Source organism: Pseudopipra pipra, chromosome 1, assembly GCF_036250125.1.
Source record: "Pseudopipra pipra isolate bDixPip1 chromosome 1, bDixPip1.hap1, whole genome shotgun sequence".
In the NCBI taxonomy this organism is placed as follows: domain Eukaryota; kingdom Metazoa; phylum Chordata; class Aves; order Passeriformes; family Pipridae; genus Pseudopipra; species Pseudopipra pipra.
The window spans coordinates 122,094,458-122,117,143 of record NC_087549.1 but is presented as its reverse complement, the minus strand read 5'-3'; the positions used below and the strand labels follow the sequence as shown (position 1 = coordinate 122,117,143).

Here is a 22,686-nt window from a genome sequence, read left to right as displayed (position 1 = left end):
TTCACTAAATATTGTTATTGGTGGTTGACCATAAAATAAAGCTGGGTTCATATGGATTAGTGGTTTTAATGCCAAGGATAACTGGGCTGGGAGATGGTCACTTAAATTTTTAGAGTTCATCATTATGGCTGTTATCTGGTGATGTTATTTTTATAGCAGCACTAGGAAGCCTTCGTTACTTACCACTAAGTACATGACAGAATTGTGACCATTGCCATCAGCAGTTCGTGACTTGCAGGGGAACACATAATACTGGCCTGCTCGTACAACTGCTGCAGGACCATGGTACAACTTATGAGTCTTCTAAATTTTTTTAAAGATATTATCATTCATACCAATAGGGACTCGATTTTTCCCAGTTCAAGAGATATCCATCAATGAAAGAACTGAAAAACTATTACGTAAGAGGTTACAGAGCAGATTAACAGAATTAATGGTAATGGCCACCAGTCCTGGAAATTATGTTCTGAGTTTTGAGCTCCATGTTTTTAACAGTTTATTCTGTTCATCAGTCTTTGTTACTTTTTTAAGGTGAAGAAATAAACAAACCTCCCCAAAATAGGATCATACTGTTACACATATATATGGAGCTCTTGAGGATAAGCACATTTATCTTATTTTTTGCTTTAGTTTTGAAAATACACTGTCCACTCTTTGCTGTTGTTTCTACCCTTCTCCCATTAGGACGACCATCAGCTCCAAATGGGATGCTGCACATTGACAGAACTGGGGCAGAATGAATTTTCAAAGGTGCGTGCAGTGTTTGCACACGTGAGCAAGGGCCATGATACAGTAAGGTCGTTCATTCACAGTGAATATTTTTTTCTGTTTTGAGCTGCACTGGAAGCAGAAGTGATTTAAAAAGCAGTTTGTTTCTGTTGCTGGGATCACTTTTGTCGACTGTTTGACTGGCATGTAAACAGAGGCTGGTTTTCCAGGGTGGCCCTTAATACCTCATACAAAACCAACCATCAAGCTGCCACAGCGTCACTTATTGCAGAACATTGCTGCACAACCTTCACTAATGAACAGCAGCAGCCGGATTCCTCCCAGCACAGAGGAAGGAAATATTTCTCTAGATCTGATGTCTTTCACTTCTCCTGCTCTGAGTTATAAATATTCTAGTGCATGAGCTCAGATGAATAATGCTCATACTACAAATAACTAAAGCTAAGGAACTCCATGTTTAAAGGTGAAGAATCATTTATTTTGGAATATAAAACGTGGGTTTTTTCTTTTGTTTTGTTTAGCAGCTTTCAAATGTGAACAAAACCTTCTATGAAAGAATTGAAATTATGGCGTTGAGGTTTCATTTTTAAACCTAGAAACTCAGGTGCAGATTTCTATCCAGCTTAGGTTTTAAGATACTGTTAAATACTTTAGGAAAACGTGGGGGGGGGGGGAGAAGGAGTCCTGTAATTATCAATATGAATGTATATAATGTCAGGAAAACCCTTCTAACTGATCATTCTGTTTTCTAGCAACCTCATATATGCTGGGTTTTCTTTTGTCTTCTATGCAACTGCACCATTAAGAAACTTTTCTGACTGCACAGTTCAAATCCACATAGAGAATCTGAGATTTTATTGTTCCTCTTTTGTGAGGCTGTGGTTAGTAATGACTTAAGTAATGTTTCATAATCTATTTGCAGTCTGGTATCTCCTTGAAAAAGACAGACAAGCTTGACTCTTTCTTTTATGAGATAACTCCTCAATATGTGTCTTCCTGGCAGAATTGTACTGATTTAAATGCAAGAATAAGGAATTAAATAAACATAGGAAGGATTGATTTTGAATAACTGAACACTTGCGATACACTACAGACTACTTTTTGTTTTGAAAGTGCTGAAGTGAAAAGACAGATTTTAGTTTTGTTCTCCCATAGAATAATTTTGAGAAGCAATGCTAAGGAAATTATGAGATGTATCAGCAATAAATGTCTCTGGCATATCGAGGGATTTATTCATTAGGGACAGCATGACACAGAAATTCACAAACTGATAGGATTATTGGTGCAGATATTGCCCATGGGCATGCACAGGACTGTCTCGTTACTGCAACTATTTAGCAGGGAGCCTTTCTCATCCACCTTTTAAATTTTTCCCTGCCAAAAGACTGCAGGCCAAAACCAGTCATTCTGCATTTGGCTGCTACCTGTTACTATTCCTTTCTTTTTTGGCTAGTAAGCACCTTAACCCCTGTGGTGCCTGCTCTCTTTTTTGTCTTTGGTGTACACATTAAAATGGAACATGTTTAAAACCTCTACACTTTTGAATGGGGACAATGACTGTTGAAAAGCAAGAATTTTAAAAACTTTAAATAGGCTACAATTTAATATATGCATTTAACAAGATGCCTATTGCTGGGTTTGCAGTTTCTCATGCAGATTCAAATGCCTTCAAAGGTGTCTTTTTCCTAGACACTGACATTGCCCAGTCACCAGCTCCAAAACATGATAGGTAGCTCCCGTAGGCACATTGCACATCAGTGCTTCAGCAAGGCAAGAAGACCAGTGCCTTTAAAAGGGAGGCCCACTAGACGAGTAGGTCCAGCTTTTCAGTCCAAAGCAGTAATAAAAACATCAAACAAGTCCTATCAGGAGAAGGCTGGATCATGTTAATTATGAGCCTACACAAACACTTAAGACTATGCATGACTGTCAGTACACAATGGACTGTCCACATCTTCAGCAGAAGGCTTGGATACAGATCAAGTATAGAAAGTCTTCTGTTTTCAACTTGAGCAATAAGTTGTTTCTTCATTTCAAGCCAATATAAACTGTCTCCAGCCCTTCTTAGGTTTGTGACCCCCTAGATGACTTTCCTCACTCTTCAAGTATTCCTCTATAATACTGTGGGGATGGTCATAAATGGGGATGGTTCAACGGCTTGGAAAGAAATCCCAACAAGTCCAAAAACACCTCCATTTGAAGTCTTGTGGGCAAGCAACACACTACCAGTGCATCCTACTGCTGGCAGCCTTATTTGTCACCTGAAAGATCTGCTCCAGAGCTGCAGCCCAGCTCACTGTCTATGCTATGTCCCCACAAAAACATAGGTTTTGTTGTCTGAGAGAGAAGGGGTAGGCATGCAGTTTAGGTCCAGATTTTGCTTCACAGCACTCTTGTTACACACTACAGAGAGTACATTTGCAATAGTAAATCTCTCTCTGGTTATATTCAATCTGCACATCATGTACTTGTCAATTTAAGAAGTAGTATTTTCCAGTTCATTTAGGTGAGCACAAAGAATGTGTTACACCAAGTTACAGATAATGTTTGTTCATGAATAGGCATGAAACTTTTCACATCTATGAATTAAAGCCAAAGCTACTTTTCTGTTTGTATGTATCAGCACTTTGCTCCTGTTACCACCTAAACCACCAGGCTCCAGTTTTGACAGTTTTATCACTAAGAACTCCTCAGCACCTCTGGCTGGGATGCATTTTGTGCTTTCCATCATCATGTACAGTAACTGTGTCTTTGTTAACAAATACCTTCAGCTCCTCACTCTCTTTATTAAGATCTGGCTCCTACAAATACATGGCATCTTCACAGCCTTGCTTGGCAACTGATGATTCAAACAGCTACAAAAGACACAAACTTCCTCACATAATCCTCTGTTCTCAGAGGTTTTGCATCACCTCTCTGCATGCCAGATGCCCAACCATCCTGCTTTCTCCATCCCATCCCAGCTTCTCACCCACTTGTTTTGGTTGAACAAGACCCTATCATCCTCTACTTTATATCTAGCAATTATATCCAAAGATGCTCAGAGACCCTACTCATTTCCTGTTGTCCTCCAGTTTTATCACTGAGGATATTTGTGCAACAGTGGTATAGTCCTTACCCTTAGAAAAACTACTAGATTGGGCCAAATAGATAAACAAATACTGTCTCCAAAACCAGTTCTGTTGGATGCATCACAGCCTAACTGCATCTCCCAAACTCTGATACTCAAAGCACTTGAAAATTTTAGCTGCATGTCTTTCTCAACAGCACATCCTTCATGTGTTTGTTCTCCTATATATAACTTTTACTCCCTATTTGATGAAAATATTTGCATAATTAAAAAAAACCCAACAACTCCCCCAAGTAGAATGGCAAATCCACTTTTGGATTTCCCCACTTTTTCAGTGGTTCACAGTACTAACCTTACTTACCTCCCAAATATTTTACTTTGTCTATACAGCATAAGTCATGAAAAGTTTCCCTATGCTTGTGAACACGTCCCTTAATTCTTTGTCCCTTTTCCTCAAGAGAATACAGTGCCTTGGACAAGATGGATATTTTGCTGCAATGCTCATTGCTCAAAAGGAATTCCCCAAGCTGGCAGGGCTGACATCCTTTGCCCAATGCTGCACACAGGTATTCCTCCCCCCCCTGCATGCAACCACTCTGTTATTACATGTGGTGTAATCAAATCTTACCTCAAAAAAAGCAGACATATTAGCATCTGCAGTGAATTACTTTTTGGCTATACAAAATCTATGTTCAAAAAAATCCCTTCTGTATACCATGCACTTGAAAAAAATCATAAAGATCAAAATATAAAGCTATAGTTTTTACATCCATATATGTGTGTTTATATGTATATATTTAGATAATCATATATCATTCAACTTTTTTCCACCCCAAAATAACAGTTTATGAAGCAGAATAAATAGCATCAATTTGGCAAAACATGATCCAACAGCAAGTCCTCTCAAATGTTTTTTATTCTTAGTGCAGGGAAATAATTTCAGTCTGGAAACTATAAAATCCATTTGTAGTTCAAAGTGCTTTATTAGGTTTCTTTTCACATTCAATAACTTTGAATGCAACTGACAACGTTTCATTGGAAGTTTTACATAGCTAGCAATACTTCCACTTATTGTCTTCTACACTGAAACAGTGACTGTCACCAGTATATCTGTCTTAGTGAGCTTAATAGAATCATAGAATCGTTTAGGTTAAAAAAGACCTTTAAGATCACCATGTCCAACTGTTAACTCAGCACCGCCAAGTCCATCACAACCATGTCCCTAAGCACCACATTTACATGTCTTGGCAACTCAGCCACTTCCCTGGACAGCTTGTTCCAATGCCTGACAACCTTTCACGTGAAGAATTTTCTCCTAATATCCAATCTAAATCTCCCTTAGCACAACTTGAGGCCATTTCCTCTTGTCCTATCACTTGTTACTTGGGAGAAGAGACTGACCCCACCTCACTACAGCCTCCTTTCAGGCAGAGAGTAAATGTGGTTATATAAAACTCATCATTTTAACATTACCATAAAAATAAGATGCCGGTTTAACATGATTTGAGCACAAAGATTTCAAAGTACTGAGACCAAAATCAACATGGGCCTGCAATACAAGCTTTCCATGCTTTCACTAGCCTTCATGCTGCTTACTGTACATAGCAAGTGGTCCATATAACAATAAAGGACGAATCTCAGCACTAAATGCTGTGAACCTAGGCTCTGAGCTACACTGCCCACATGCCCTTCCTCCATTTACATCCAACTGCTAAAAGTTGCTTTTACATCTTCCCATTTTGTTTGCTTGATCCCAATTATATTTAACACCAAAATTTAAACAATATGTGAACCAATCCAGAACTGAATGCTTACCATTAAGCCAAGAACATACAATTTGAGTAATGAAATATTTTAAAGACAGAATTCAATTTTCATTGTATTTTTATTCTTGTTTCTTAATCAAACCCACATGGTATGCATTGTGCTTAATGAAACTACAAGATTAATATTTCAACAAGCCAGCCAGTACATAAACCCACAACTGAGCATAAGTTGAAGAGGTTATTTTAAAATATTTCTGAAAAAGCCTTGGATGAAAGAAGCACCCTCCTGCAGGCTTGAGCCTGTTTTCTCCTCCAGGAGTGATCCAGAGAGCAGCTCTTCTTGACCACTGAGCTTTGCCACCATGCACTATTCCATGCCTTTCAGTTCCATGGCAGAGAACACATCAGGCTGGAAATCAAAGTTGTTGTCATCCATTTATTTCCTTATGACGCTGTTGTCTGAAACTTTCACCTTGGAGAACTTGAGAGTCTTCCCTCTTTCTTTAGGACTCTATTGATTGTTTACTGTGTAAGGGTTTAACACAGCTCCACTTTCATGGAGTGTTCTATAGTGTCTCCTGTTTCTCTCTAAAGAGAGTTAATTATAGTTTCTTTGCCAACAACAATTGTTTGAGTACTGCAAGTCCTCATTCTTTTAGCTAACATATTTGAACTAATGGATTTATATGATATAAGCCATAAGAATGCAGAATTCGAAGTCTACTTTTATTTTGAAATTAATGCACAACATAAATTTTAGCCCCATGTTATGTAATTATAGTATTTTATTAACATCATGTTTCAGGTACTTATTAAAGTATCTCAAGAGGCAAAAGCTCCTCTCACACAGTGTAATTATACATAAAGCTCCCAAATTAGCTTGGTCAATGTACAGTCCAGCAGCTTAACATCTTGAAAAGTGCTTACCAAGTCATGGTCACACGGACATCAAACTTCAGAGCATAATCTAAATCTTGCTCCTTTGGCAACTTCTACAGCCTCTTCCACCCTCCACCCTCTGCCTTGTCCTCTCCCACTTTTTGCTTCTCTTCCCAGATGTATCTACATTTCCTTCTTCCTCCTGGTCCCTCAAGCCATACCTGCAGGAGAGTGCAGTATGTCACAAAGCAGCAGCAAAGCTAACACTCTCTAGCATATTTGCTCTTCAAGGCAAGGACTACAAGAGTTTAACAACTAGTGTGAAGTGCACCTTTTCTCCAAGGCTTGCTCTACACTATCAGCTTCTTGCCTTAATGGTTGTGTGGGGGATACAGTGATGCAACTCCCTGAAGACTAAACACAGGCGACCTTGAAAAGAAGTCAGTGCAGCCAAGCAGATATTCCTTATTATTTGAAGCCTCCATACCTATCTGACACTACTTGGCAGCTCCTTTCATCTTCAACTGCAGCAAATCCTCACCTCATTCACATTTCCTTGCCTCTGTACAAAAGCATGGTTTGTCATGCCCTTGCATGATTCCCCCCCTCAGAACAGCTCCCTTTCCCTGGTGAAGGGGCAAGGAGCAAGTCTCACTGGCACTTGGTTAAGAGCTGCAATCCCACTAGTAATATCTCATCAGCCCATTGACATCACTGCACCGGGAAAGCCTTATGCAAAAGAAATCTCTGAGCTTCAGTTGCTTCCTCAGGCCCAGCCATAACTCAATAGCAAAACCCACTACTTGTAAGCAATTAAGAGTCATCAGGAAAGTGATAATTCCTCTGCATTAAACACATATTTAATCCTGTACTTTATTAGTTATGAAGGTTAAATCATGAACATACTTCTGATGGGATTCAATTTTTTTTTTAAACACTTAAGCCTCAACTCAAGCTAAATAACACACGAGTCAAAGGTGATCGCTACATGCTTTACATTACATTTATTCAGATGAATATTGACCTTCTGTAACCCTTCTCCCCCCCCCCGCTTTATTAATGAAAGGATTACTCATGTGACAATAAGCAGCAATGGAAGAAACTGTGAAATATGAAAAAGATAGAAGCAAAAGTAAAATAGGTCACTGTGTATAAAGTGAGGAAAAGAACTACAGAATCACAGAATGGTTGAGGTTGGAAGGGAACTCTAGAGGTCATCTGGTCCAACCCCATGCTCAAGAAGGGCCACCTAGAGCAGGCTGCCCACGATTCTATCCAGACAGCTTTTAGATATCTTCAAGTATGAAGACTTTATAACCTCCCTGGGCAACCTGTGTAAGGGCTCGGTCACCATCACAGTGAAGAAGTGCTTCCTGATGTTCAGACAGAGCCTCCTGTGTTTCAGTTTGTGAAAAAAGACACGAAAGGATGACAGCTGATTGCTGTATCTATGTACATTTCCACAAACAAAGACCATCCTTTCTCTGCCTCTTGCAAGGAAGCAGCACCTGAAGAAACTGTTACAGTCAGCCACAATTTGGGGATGTGCTAATGGGAGCTGGGAGTCACTATAGCAAAAATGATAGAACTCACTGCAATTGAACTTACTTGACTATATATATAAATTTAGACACATTCAAGTCACCCAGCTGCCAAAATGCAGAGTATTAAATAGTTTCTGCTTGCCTCAACGGGACTACTTGCACCAGCTAAATATGCTACTGCCATACTGTCAATGATATTTTTCACAACTAGTGCTACTGCAAGTTACTACAAAACACATTTAATATTTTACTGTGCAAGTGGGTCAATATCAATCAAGACTTACTTTTAAAAAGAAGAGAAATTTATCCTTTTACTACAGCTGAAGAACATTCATAGGAACTCTGCAAGAGACAAAGTGTTGGTGCAAGAACGTGGTTTACAAAACTTGAAAGGTAAGAGCCATCAGACAAGGTAAAAACTGTCATTGCACAAAAAGGCAGCACAACTGAACTCAAAATAAAGTGGTAATCATTCACCAATAGTCTAATGTTGTTTTTTTCATAAGGCTCAGGATTTCGTATGCTCATTTCAGAAAGTTAATATATACGTATATATAATTCAGCAAGTAATTACTTTTATGTTGGCTATATGAAGCCAAGTTTCAGCTCCCTCATTCTGCAGCTAATTAGGATGAGTTTTCAGCACACCACCTCTAATATCTTAAATATAGACTCAACTGCTCTGACCTATCTTCAATAGTATTAGCATTAGTATTCCAAAAAATAAATCCTGGTTACAGCAGAGATTATTTGCAGAGTACAGTAAGCACAATGGCACCTGGCTGAGTTCCTACCTTGTCTGCTACACAATGCAAGAAAATAAATTCAGGATTGCTTAGCAGTTCACTTCCTGTCCTACAAATCCACTTACTTATAGCGCAATGTCCTGTTTGTACCAGGACCAGGTTTGCCTCCTCTGTCTCCAAGTACACTGCATGGCATCGTTAACCCACCTCAAATACTGCAACTCTACTTCTACTTCTTGTGTGTTGGTAACTTGGGTATCCTGTAAAACATTTCTATCCTGCTGCCCGAAGATTCTGGGAAAAGACCATCGCTACCACCAGAAACAAAACAAACAAGACTCCAGAAGTTGCTGCTCTGGGTGGGCTTTCAGGGCACTTCACTTCACGTGGTTCCAGAGAAGCTTCCTGAATATAACGGCCCAGGCAGAAGATAAATATAAATATTCCAGGGCTTTTGGTAGCCAGCTCATGACTTCCAATACTTTATTTGTATTTCCTGAGACTCTATGCTCTATTTATAAATTGTTTATCACACAGTTGCTAGAAGTCAGTAAGTCTACCTCTGTTTCTAGTAAAACAGAACAAGTCAGTTCCATGAAAACACATGTGAAAGGCTTGTCGTTTTCATCTCTTCTAATGGCATTTTTTTGTAAAAGAGTTAGATTTTTGCTTAAAACTTCAGCTCAAAATCCAATCTCTGGAAGCTAAAGTAAGCACATTCCCCAGCTCTGTCAAGTCCAGTGGCATTCTGAGACTAACCAGCTAAAGGTTGTGCAACTTGCCTATAGTCTATATTCCCTATGCTCCTAGTTATCCTCCCAGCACAAATTAAAAAAAAAAAGCACCAACACTTTAACTTGCACACTTGCCCATCATCCAGCAGTGCAAGACATACCTAAATCTTGGCAATTAAGGAGATCCCAACCTGGCAGAAACAAAAAGGCATGGGATAATACGTTTTATATTTTAAAATTCTAAAATATCTCTTTTAAAATTCTGAATTCGAACTTCAGCACCTCTGTCCAGATTTCAAGCACATACATACAGCTAAATCAATACAAGGGAGTCTGGCCCATGCTCAGATCCTTTCAGTTTCAACCTTCAGAGTACTTTACAGCAAACTCCTTTATTCTTCTCCAGTTTGCAGAACAATAAATAGGTTGGTATAATTTCCTCTGCCTCTGCCCCTTCAAATAACAGACTTGTACTATTTTGGAAATTCTTGTAATTTACTCAGCATGCTCATTTGCCACTCTTCCAATGAGGAAAGGACTGTAATTGGAATAGACACTCTGAAGTGTCAAAAAGCACTAAAAAATAAAGCAGCAGTTTAGAGTACGTCTCCAGTGATGCACTGGAAGGAAAGCAGACAATGCCAATGAGTCATTGGAAAATAACGTGTATAAATGCATTTAGAGTTTGGCATTTAGGCTTTATATTAAATAGCATCTCTAGTTCTTTCTCTGTTTCCAATTCCTGCATCATCTTAATCAAAAACTACTGTTAATAGGTTAGCCAAAACTTTATCTCCCGTTCAAGGCCCCAAGCACTGCCACACACCTTAAGCTTGCTTTGTGAGTCTTACACTGCAAAGAAATGAGAAAGTTCAAATGCCAGGGTACTATCAGATCCCATACACTTCAGTGTAAGAATAAAGCACAAAATCGGAAGCGTTAAGATCTTTTTTACTCTTATCTGAAGGCCACATGATTTCCTGTATCAAAGCAGAAGTGTCACCAAAAGGTCACTATTCAAGTATTACTTGTAGGACAGGAGGTACAACATGCTGCAGACGTGTGGCAAGCACAAGTGAGGGCTACCAAGAGGCCAAGCAATATTCACTCACCCTGCCTTTAAAACTGGTCAGACTGATTACCAGGAAACTAAAGCAGGCAGAGTATCGGTTCCAGCTGTAACATTTTAAAGGGAAGGCGAATGAACTCTTCATTCCCACCACAGCTGGACTCAGGTTTGCCATCTGCCATCACACCCAATCCACTGCAAGTGACTTCAGTATTCTGTCCCCCTAGTCTGGGCTGAATTTATATTGCAACAAGCTAAGACATTACAAACACGTTACACTTACCCAGAAAGTGTAAGCCTATGCTCCAGTCTGTGGGTTTCCAGAATTGTAACAATCTATATAGAGTTTTAACCACCAAGTCTGAGTATCTAAAAGCCTCTTTAAGTTCTACTGCACCCCAACACACACACTCTAAAAGGCTATTTAGTACAAAAATTGGAAACTGCAATTTACATTACATATCCTGCTAGGCAGGAACCACCCCTAAATTAAATACAGTGGGAGTTTAGCCCTGACAGTACAAGGTGTTTCCCTATAACTGCACTGATTAAACAGTTTGCAGACACCAGACCTCCAAGTCCTTTTTAGCAGACGTCACACTGTACAACATAAAGCTGCAGGCAATTGGCCAAAAATGGTTAGCAAAAAGGATTCCTTAAACCCCCAGCATCCAAATATAGCCCTAGCTGGTCACATGGGCTGCCATACAGTAAGTGCTCCTCACTTTACCTACCCTTTGATTAAACAGTTTGAGCTAAAAAGCATGTACTTAGAATAGCATTTCAGTTTCCAGCCCAATTCCATGAACTGTATAATCTTGCTGTACCTTCCACATTCAGTATGGCAGAAAGGAAAAGTTCATTTAGGTTTCTAGTGAGCTCAAAGGGGATCATTAGCTACAAAAAGCTAACAGAATATGAGACCTCTAACATATATGCGTACACACACACATATTTATGTATACGTATACATATAAATATAAAAGCAGCATATCTGCCAGAGAATGCAGCTGCTGTAAAAGACTTCCTTGCAAACATACTCTACAGCACATACTGGTTTTCAACTTAAAAAAAATTGCCGTACCTTATTCCATCTGATCCTCTAGCAATATGTTTTTTTGTATTACTCTCATTATGATGAAAGCTGATCAGCTAATTATATCCACCTCACAAGAACTCCACAGCTTAGTTTACACATCAAGAAACTCTGCAAAATTTCTGAAAGGCAGGTCAGCTCCTGTACTTCTGCCAGACATCAAGTTAAACTGAAAAAAGTTGAGTTTGGCCCTTCCTTTCTCAGCCCTTAAAGCCACTGTCCATGTTAAGTATTGTGCAGGTGTTAAACAAGGTTGCGTTATAAAACCTTGCAATTGCACAAATAAATACAGGTGCCATTTATCCTTTCAAAGCCTCCCACCTGCATCAATGAGGATGAAGCCTTGCAGTACCCACTCACAACAAACCTTGTGATCTTTGAATATGCAGAGACTTGAAGTTGTAGCTACTATTCAACTGAAGTTTGAAGTCTGAGGTTCCTAAAGAGGAAAACAGCCCAGAGCCACAGGGCAAGGCCTAAACACTGAATAAGCACACTGACTGCATTGTGTTACACCAGGGCTCTGTGGCTCAGATTTTTGCTAGGAGTATGAAGTCTTACCACATTCCCGTCCCTAGGTAGGCTACTATTCTGTGTTACACACTTAAAACAATGCACAGTTAGGCGCAGCATCAAGCACATTCACATACCCACCGGCGACTCAGCTGCACCAAGCACCAGTTAGTTTCACATTTATGCCGACAGCCAGGCCGGCCTGACTGAACTGAAACAACCCTCGGTATTCAGATGTTGCGCTATTTTTACCGTGGAAAATCAAAACAAAGACACCCCAACAAAACTTCAGAGCGGGAGGCCACGACAGCACAGACTTTATTCCGAGGCTGCAGCGCAGGTTCCAGCGCTCGGCTGCGCCCGGGCTCGCCATCCCCGCAGTGACGTGTCCACCTGAGGCTCCGGGGCCGCCGCCGCCGCCGGAGACAAAGTTCTGTAGTGCACTGACTGCTATTGTACCCAGAGTCGGAGTGTCACAGAACTTTGCTTCCGGAGGCTCCAGTCCTCCGCCGGTACCGGCACCGAGGCCGCCCGCCAGCACAAGTTTCCCTGCCTGGGAAGGGAAGGCGCGCACGGTTAAAGGTGGGGAAGGGAGCCCCCTCCTCCTCCCCCGCGGCTCGGCGGGAGACCCGCTGGCCTGGGAAGGGGGGAAAGAAGCCAAAGAGATTTTTTTTGTCTTAAAGGAATACCCAAAAAGCAACCCCTTCACCCCCCGCCACCCGGAGCTAACGGGCCGCCCTGCGCAAGCCGCGGCCGAGGAGCTGCCCGGAGCTCTGCCGGTGCAGCCAGCGGGGGCTGCCGGCTGCCGCTGACAGCCCCGGTGCCGCGGCCCTGCGGCGGCTTCGGACAGCGCCGGGCATCCCCCCGCGGCCCCGCAGCCCCCCGCGGGAGGGACCCGAGCGGCGCCCCCCCGCCCCGCCAACCCTTCCCCCGACGACGAGCGCAACAGGTCCGGCCCGCCCGGCGCCGCCCGCAGCCCCCACGGCGGCGGCGGCCCCGTCCGGTGCGGTGCGGCCGCGTCCCGCGGGGCGGCGGTGCCGGCGGTGGCCGGTGTCGCTCGCCCGCCCGCGCCGCGCGCCCGCCGCTCCATCTTGACTTTTGCCGACGTGGAAATTTTGGGTTCGGGGACGAGCCGCGCTCTTATTGGCCGGCGGCGAGCGGGGTCGGAGGTCACGGCTGCTGTCGCCGCTCCGCGCCAAAGCCGCCTCGCAGGCGGCCCCGCCCCGCCCCGCCCGCCCGGGGGCGGTGCCGCCCGCGGGGCCCCGCAGGCTGTGGCGGTGCGGGGGCTGGAGCGCAGGGGAGGGGGTGGGGGCGGCGGCGCGCTGGGGGCTCCGTGCCCGCCGACTCGGCTCGGGCGGCCGCGGGACGGAGTTGGGGGTGCGGGGCGGGCTGGCGGGAGGTGCCCGCGGGCCCGCTGGGGGCGGGGACTCCGCGCCGGTTCTCGGTGCGCCGGCCCCGCAGCGGTACCGCCCCGGCCGGGTCCCGCCCAGCCCCGTCCTCGGCGGCCCCGGCCCGCCTCCCGCAGCCCCCGCGGGGCAGTGACTCGGTTTCAGGGGCGAAGGTGTTGCTGCTGGACGCTGACTGCTGCCGTGCTCGATTCCACGGCCACTTCAGGTGTCCTGGCTTCCCCCCCCGAGACAGCAGCCGGAGCTGCGGTGAGAGCAGGAGAATCCTCGGCTATCTCCAGTTCCCACTTCGAATTTGAAGGACTTTGGAAAGAATATAATAGCTTTTAATGAAGAATGTGTTCCCTCTCCCCAAAAGAAAAACAGAGGGACATTTGCTATCTGAAAACAATGTTTTCTGCTCTCCTCTTGAGAAGGTGTCAGGACTCCGCTAGTTCTGTGTGGAACTCATAGTAAACTGATAGTGCACAGTTGCCTACATAAAGATTTGAAAATAATTCCTGCAATTGTTTCTATCTCTTACATTGAATTAAAGCCTAGAACTTAATCCAGTCTTACTGTTCAGCATGTTCACTAGGCTAACACCGCTCACAGTTTGAAGCACTGATCCAGGGCTACTCCAGTCATGGAGGCCTCAACTGTAAAAATGCTATTGCTGTGCTTCAGACACTTGAGTAGTTCCAGGAGAGCCGTTCACCAATACAAGCGCTGTGTACATGAAGGTGTTCGTGGAGGGAGACGTGCGGACCCTGTCCTGCAGCAGCATTGCTGCACTGGTGAACTCCAGCATTTAGGTTGTCCTTGTTGCAGGATCACAGCGATACCTGTTAACCAAAACCCGAGGCTGCTATTTCAGTATACGAAAGGGAAATAAACTGAAAAATGCTTTGCAATTAGATTTTGTCTCTCCTTCTTTAGCTCTTTTGTCTGCAAAAACAGAAATGACAAGTCTTTCCCGAGGCTTTTTGTTACATTTACGAAACGTGTTCCACCCTCCCTGTCTGTGCCTTCACCATGCTCTTGAGTCATCAGCACTATTTCATCTTGCTGCAGTTTTCCCTGTGTAGTAGTATCTCCTATCTTCCTGTTCCCCCTCTATCCCTACTCCCTCCACATACACTCTCTCTGCTAGGCCACAGAGTAGGCCCCAGCCATGCCACTGCCACTCGACTGTGTGTACGAGAATATTGATTTTACAGTGTGTATGCTCTGTAAAAAAATCAATATTTCAGTAGATTGAGCAGAGCATACAGCAATGTAATGGAGCCCAGCCTGCTAATGTAATGTGCAGGGGTCCTCATTCAGAGATTGAGATCAGTCAGAAAATGGAAATATGTTTTCTTATTTTATTGTCTGCTTCAGATAAAATGTAGGTATTTATGATCTAGTGTTTAACTTACAGCAGGGCACACAGTTACTTTTAAGTCATATCCAACAGAAGGTCACATATTACAGGTGACATACAAAAAAAGCATGCGACAGATGTACAGTCAGTTTTTTTAAAGTTTAATAAACCCCCCTCTTCCCCTTATCCATCATATATCTATCAAACAACAGTTGTGAGGAAAAATGCATAATTTTTGTTTCTGCAAATAAAAATAACGTTCCTATGTTTGGTGCAAACTTGCCTTCTGATTATGTAATGAAACATGCAGTGCTTTAATGAACTCCAATATAGTGGCATGTACCAAAGAGTATCCCAAAATGAGTATAAGTGAAAAGAACAAGGGAGGAGAAATAACCAATGCATGACATAAAACCAGAGCAAAAACTCCCATTGATTTTAGTGGAGCTGGGATTTCAGCCAGAATATTCTCCATGATATATTTTCCGCTTTTTAAACCGTTGCATCATGCTTTAAAATGTAGCAAAAGTACTTGGTGCAATGACATGAGAAACCACTGCATTCTCAGGCTCAGAGACAAGACTAGTGTAAGCTAACTATTGTTTCACAGCTCTGGGGAGGCTTGATACGGTTTTATCTTTGCTTAATAATTTTATCCACTGGTTTTGTCAGAGGCTATTTCTCATCCACCAAAATCTCTCGCTGCAGCAGTGAGTACAGATCCACACAACACACAGTGGAGTGTTATGTTTGTGAACGTTACGATGCTTTGTGCTGAATAACATACATTTTGAGATGCTATGGGGGCCCTCCTATTCAGCAAAAAGGCAAAGCTATTTATTCTTTCGTCATTTGCATTAATAATTGGAGAATGATTTGGCATTTGTGGCTGCGGAGGCACGCGGGGCTGGAGCAGTAACATCTTCTTTCAGTTACAACTCAGGTTTAGAACATGACTCATGGAGAAAGCTTCCAAATGTAAAATACTGCTACCTACAAATGCACACTACACTGGGATTTCTCAAAAGTCAGTTGATTTTCTTTGGTCACTGACCACTGACTTCTGATATATGTTTCACTGTTTTGAAGAAGTGTTTGTTTTAGTATTACCAGTTGCTGGAAACCTATGCATTTACCACTCTTAAAAATGTACCTCAAGACATAAAATATGTCCTAAAGTATTTCAGCTATAGTTTAAAAAATAGTACTGTAATAAAATAAAATTAAAATATATTAAAACCACTATTATATAATATTTTGCTTAATTCTGGAATGTTTTTCTCAGTTTAAGTGGGATAAACTTCAGTAAGAGTATTATTCCAATTTAAATTATAAGGTAAAACTCATAAATGAAGATTAAGAAATAGTAATTAGTGTTGCATTTTACTTTGAGTCCATCTGTTTTGTCAGCATGCTACCAATGAAGAAAATTCAAGGATGTGGTTACTATGCAAGACAGACAAAAGCAGATGATAGAGAGGACCAGGCTGTAACTTCCTGTGAAGTAAGGCTGAACAATATTTGACAGATAGTAGCCTTAACTTAAAAGGTGGGACAGTTTTGTTACAGTATTTACTTTTATGAACAGAAGACTGTTTTGCAGGGGTCTTCCTCTGCCAGCTTTGTGAAATAGTAAATTAAGGGGGAGTGAGGGCTTGTGTTTTTGTTTTGGTTTGGTTTGTTGTTGATGGTTTGTGGTTTTTTTCATTTTTAAGCAATTAGTACATTGTAAGAGTTAGTATTTAAATCTAGTTGGAAACTGGAGTTATTCAGGATGGAAAATTAATTTTCTCATTAGTTGCAGAACTTTAATGGTATTTGTACAATAAGTACTCAGCCAAAGGCATCAATCAATATTATAGAATGTTTTAAAACAAATATAAACTATTTATATTATGAAAATTTGTGGCATTACTTATTGATAAAAGAAAAATGATACACAGAAACTCAGTGGCATATAATTCTAATTCTTAGCTGTTATTATCTGAGATTGCTCTTGATTAAATATGATTTGTGTTATATTTGTGTAATTCTGATCTTCATTACTATAAAAAATGAGCATTAGAACTGCATTATAAGGTCCTAATTGTGAAATTGCCATTGAGTAAATTAAGATTATAAGCACTGTAATGCAATATTATACTGAATGTTATATTTCCTAGTGCTTAAATTTCCTTGCATCTTAAAATCATAAAATTAATTACTAAAGTTAATAAATAATGACAGATAGTCTGTCAGTCAATGTTAAGTCAGAGAAGGATCCAGATTTCCTCAATTCCCACTCTCTCTCTAAAAAGCAGACAAAGTTGATACTTCTTTCTCTAATTGTAGAGATGTGTGACTGATGTAATTTTGCTAAAATGTGAACATGACAAAATAAGACAAGATCAGCTGTCAAATCAAAACTTTAAGATGCAAGGACATAATGCGCTTTCATTCGAGTCCGGTGGAAATCTTTCTATTGACTTTAAATACTTTTATCAATTTGTAACATGCTGGCATCAAGTGTATGAATACCTCCATTAGTTAAGTAACTAAAGCTCATAACAGCTTGTACTTTAGAAATTTGCAGGCTCAAACCCCAGATGTCTCCTAAAAAAAGTCAGGAGGACTCCGTATACATTACAGATCCCAAACAGAGTGTATCTGTCACCCTCATTTTAAAGAAGATATGAATGGGTCTGCAAGACAATCACTGCTGGGTTAGTGTAAGACTATCTGGAAAACATTAGTATTTTTGAAAACAATAGACATTTTAAAATGTGCTTTTGTTGAGCATTAAAATGAAATTAGGATCTTTCTGAGAAAAATGCCAAACAAGCATAAAAAGACAGAACCCAATAAGAATACTCTTTTTACTCTGTCTGAAGCCGTTCAGCTTTGCCTTGCTGGCCCGGAAAGAGGCTAAGACTGATTCACAATGGGGTTTGAACCTCTCTTGCCCATTTTCTCCGGGGAACGCCTGAGCAGTGAGCAGCCATCTATTTTGAGGAAAAGAAGTGAAAGTTTGTTGTTTTTTTTTTCCCTTCCAGAAATTCACTTCTGAATCTGAGAAGCCTTCTTACTAGAACAAATACTTTCCCACAAAAAGGTTCCATTTCAGCAAGTCAGCATTTTTGGATACAAATAAATATACTGTGGGAAAATTCCCACCAGGCTTTACTTTGGAGCCTTTTAGAAAAAATCATGCAAGAGAGAATTATTGGAATGGCATTTACAAAGGGATACACATATGATCCTCTATAGAGTTCAAACACACTGACATGGCAGTATCTAGGACAAAGACTTGAAAGCATTTGACCTCTCATTTTTAGAAATCACTGATACAAGAAAATCAGCCAGGGATAAATAAACAACCAAATTCTGTACCATCCACCACAAGCCACAATTTATTCAGTTTATAATAACTTTAATGGGGATTGTGCTGAAGCTTGTCATCAGACTGCAGGATCAGGACCAAGAAGGAGCAACTGAGAGCTTATTGACGTAAGGGGCCTAAGTTTCTTGAACGATGTGTCCTAGAAATGGAAACCAAGGGTTGCTCAAACTGGCAAACAGCTACTTATGTAAGTAGTCTCACTGAATTCAAACCTGCCCTAAAAAGGCACTTAACAATCTTGTGGCTGCAACAATGTGAAAAGAAGGTAAATAACTAGAATGAGAACTATGTGGGCTGTAGTCAAATGCTTCTTGCAGAAATGGCTGGAAAAGTCATGAAGTTGCCTATTTGTTTTGTCTGCCCTACATTGGCAGTTTGAGTTAAACCAATTGCTTTCACAGTGATGGAGAAGCACTTGCATAGGCTATTCCTGTGGTGAAAGCTCTAATGCCCAACACCATCACTGCCATTTTTCCAGTGGGCATGTCCCTGTGGCCTCAGTATTCAATTGCAACATTTTCTTATAGGATCATAGAATATCCTGAGTTGGAAGGGACCCACAAAGACTAGGAAGTCCAAGTCTTGGCCCTGTACATCCCAAGAATCACACCATGTGCCTGAGAGCACTGTCCAAATGCTTCTTGAACTCTGTCAGACTTGGTGCTGTGACCACTTCTCTGGGGAGCCTGTTCCAGTGCCCAGCCACCCACTGAAGAACCTTTTCCTATTATCTAACCTAAAGTTTCTCAAGCCTAGCAAATCTCAACTGGTGACCAAGGCTGAGGGAAAGAATTCATGTGGCAAAATTTAATGAGTAAATGTCAGTACTGCAGTAATACAACTGCAGACTAGTTGAGTACAAAGAATATTAAAGAAGTCACCCCATCCTCCCTGCAAACACATTTTCTCTGGGTAAAAGTTATATCATTTGCAGATACTAGTCTTGTAGGGAAGTTTGGTAAGCATTTGGGAAATTAACACTATTCTTACATGCTGAATAACCAAAGAAGATAGAGGGTAGTGGAAAAAACATATGTGACAGTTGTGTTGTGCGACAGTTTTTCTAATCCTCCTCCAAACCATTTGCCTGGCAAATCCCTTCTTTATTTACTTTTTTTTTCATAATTTTTGGGGTCTTACACACATCTCACCCTCAGGGAACAAACACAAATATTATTTGAAACCTACTTGATAAGTACCCAAAGCAATAAAATCCTGGGTAGTAACTACTATTTAAAAATATCTTTAAAAATAATATCCAATGAACATTCAAAATCAGAATATCTCTACCACATGTATTTCATTCCTACTATCTGCATCAAAGCATGAATTTGGGGAAGATATGGTTATTCAGGGGAAAGAAACTGAATCTTTACCAGAAGAGCCCTTTCCTCAGTCTCCTTAACACATACATCACAAATTCTCAAACAATCCTATGACACAGAGGCATTTCATTAGGAAAGACCTAATCTAATGGAAAGGCTTTCGTTAACTTGGGATGGAAGAGATGCTATGCTTCCAGATGAATCCCAGAGCTGTGGGTTTTCCTGGGTCATACCAGTTCTAGCTTCCTTGGAGACTGTCGCAGTGCTGAACACTTGGCAGCTTCGGTATTCATCCAGGATGCAGCCTGACTACTCCAGAAGGTACCCAGCTCCATGATCATGTTTAAAACATCAGCTTCTGTCTCTGAGGTAACAGACTGGGTATGATGACTTGGAATCCCACAGAATGAAGCATCATACAACCAGCCTTCAGAGGCCATCTGTACCTCCTTCAGAACACTATGGCTTTCCATAATAGTCTTGGAAGAGGAAGTGCACTCATCATGCCTCCTGGGAATTTCTGAAGAATACAGTTCAAAAGTTTCCTCTTTCACTATTTCCTTATTCTAAAGCAGGAAAAGTGTCTTTGTCCTGTCCAAGTCTTGAAGGGGTGAAATGAGGTTTGAAGTTCAGAACATTAATGGTCACTTAGACTTTCACTTCTGCTCAGGCCTGATTTACGGCTTACACCTTGTGGGACACATAATTCGGTTCGCCATCCGCTTAGGTCTACAGGAAGAATCTTCAGGCCAAACCATTCCAGCAACCCATTACTCTTCTGGGTTCTCAACACCATCAGGAAACATCAGTGAATGCCAAACTTTTGCAACTGCAAACAAAGGGAAATGGATATTCATCTCCACCATTACTTTCACAATTAGTTGAACAGAGAAAAAACAATCTTACCAGGAAATCCTCATAGGTCTGAACTACATCTGTCAGCCTTGTTTGCTTGCCAGTTCTTCTCATGAACCACAGGAAATATATTCCAACTCCAGCACAGATTGTTCAGAGGAGACAAGACAGGCTCATTAGCACTGTAAGCAGTAAGCATAGAGACAGTGTTCAGCCCTCGGACAGGGTAGTGCAGATGCAACCACATGGGCTTTCCTGATGTGATTGGATTATGTATTCATGTTTATGTTGATCATATAACTCTGACTATCGTTCCTTATCAATGCACACATGACCTCAATAGTGCAGGCTGTTTGATCCCAAACTCACGTGCATGAGAAACCTGGATAGCGCAGCTTCCCCTGCACGCAACTTTCCAAAGAACTGCATTTCTGCTGTGCTGGAGGGTAACTCTGCAGCAAAACTGCTAATTGATGCAGTCATCAGTTATTAATCAAGTAACTTGAAAGAGTGGTGTAATGGCTGTGCAAGACTTCCTAGGCATAGTAAGCCACAATATGAGTATGTCTCTTTTTGAAAACTATATGATTTTGTCAAAGCTAGCTGTACAACACACCATAAAATGTATTTAAATAAAAAAATCAGAATAACTGAAGAGTGTTTTCAAAATTAAATACATCAGAAAATAAATTATGTGTGTTGCATGGGTCTGAAGGTTTCTGTTCCCTCCAGCTAGAATCTGTATCATTAAATGGAGAATTTCACTAAATTTTTTAGTTTGTTGTCTAAAAATTTTAACAAATTTATATATCTCCCACTCAGCTGCTTTCAAATAAAAACATTAGAAAAGCTGTCTGACTAAAGGATTTTCTTTTCTCATTGAAATCCATAGAAAGATTTCTGTTAGCTTCATCAAGTGAAGGAGGAAAATTTATACAAGTTTCCTTTTGAAATAGATTCCTTGGAGTCCTTTACTGTAAGAAAAATGTTGCTCTCTAGATCCCACCACGTCACTCTCTTAATTTTATGAGATTAGGAATAGCCTGTCAAAATTCTGAAACGCAGGGGGATCCTAATCATGAGCAGCTTGTTCCAGCTAGATCATATTTCCTATGTTGCAGGACAGCAGTGGGCAAAGTGCTTCATTTGCACCTCACAGAAATGTGCTTTTCCTCCCCGATTTCTGAGCAGAATGCAACAGGACACTTCCTCTGGCCCTTAGCAACAGTCCTTAGCAAGGGCTGACAGAGAAGTGCAAGCAGCAAAGCCAGGATTAGCAAAGAGCCATTGATTCGTGAATGAAAGAGAACATTTTCTGAAATAAAAAAAAAATCAGCTAGTCACAAAAGCTCTAGGACAAGTCTAAGTTTAGCGACTAGAAGTAAAAAGAACAGGCAACTTGAATTGACATTGATCTTGCTGGCATTCCAAGGGTAATGTTTTCATTATGATAAAATGTTCTTTAGCAATCTCTCCGGTGAATTGGGCACAAACATACTTTTCTTCTGCATTGGTCCTGCCTATCTTCCTGTTCCACCTATTTTTATACTACTAAAAAATATTTGTTTAGGCAATGCAAACAAAATCCCCCCTTCCATGTGTTTAAATTCCCTTGCCATTTATGCTATACTGTAGTACAAGACCAGCAAGACAACTGAGTATTTAACTTCAAACAAATTTTTTTTTGTCTCATTTTTAGTCTCCTCTCAAAAAAGGAATCATACAGCTTGCCCAAAATGTTAGTAAACATGTAGGACCTGAATGAAAGTTCTACAGCACCCCTTCCCAACAAACACGCAGGTAGAGGAACACACACACACACACATAAATAAAAGCACATATATGTAGGTGGACAGGCAACTGTGTTTTGTCCACAGAAATATTTTTGTGTGTGATAATACAAAATAATCAATACAAAATTGCACATATATATATATATTCTTCAGCCATTTTTAAACTTTGATTCCCAAAATCAACAGATGAAAAGATACAATTACAAACAATCCCTATGTATTCTCATCTTGCATAAATTTCCATACTTTTCTTTGCCCATCTTAATCAGGAGACAATTTGTTTCATTAACATTTTCATGGAGGGGAAAGAGTTTGTGTGCCTTTCAACACTGCTCCAAAAATATGTACAAGTATTGCACAAGAAAATGCATTGGTAGCAGACATATGACTATTGCTTGTTTTTCTAATGCTGTGCATTCATAGGCTGCACAGAAGAC

General features: G+C 41.1%; 1 long non-coding RNA gene across 1 annotated transcript; it reads right to left on the bottom strand.

Annotated features, from left to right (window-relative positions):
- Positions 1–4,758: 4,758 nt before the first annotated feature.
- Positions 4,759–8,808, bottom strand: LOC135423956 (uncharacterized). Its single transcript, XR_010435033.1, has 2 exons — positions 8,273–8,808; positions 4,759–6,665 (listed from the first exon to the last, which is right to left on the bottom strand). It is a non-coding gene; the product is annotated as an uncharacterized LOC135423956 (long non-coding RNA).
- Positions 8,809–22,686: the final 13,878 nt, after the last annotated feature.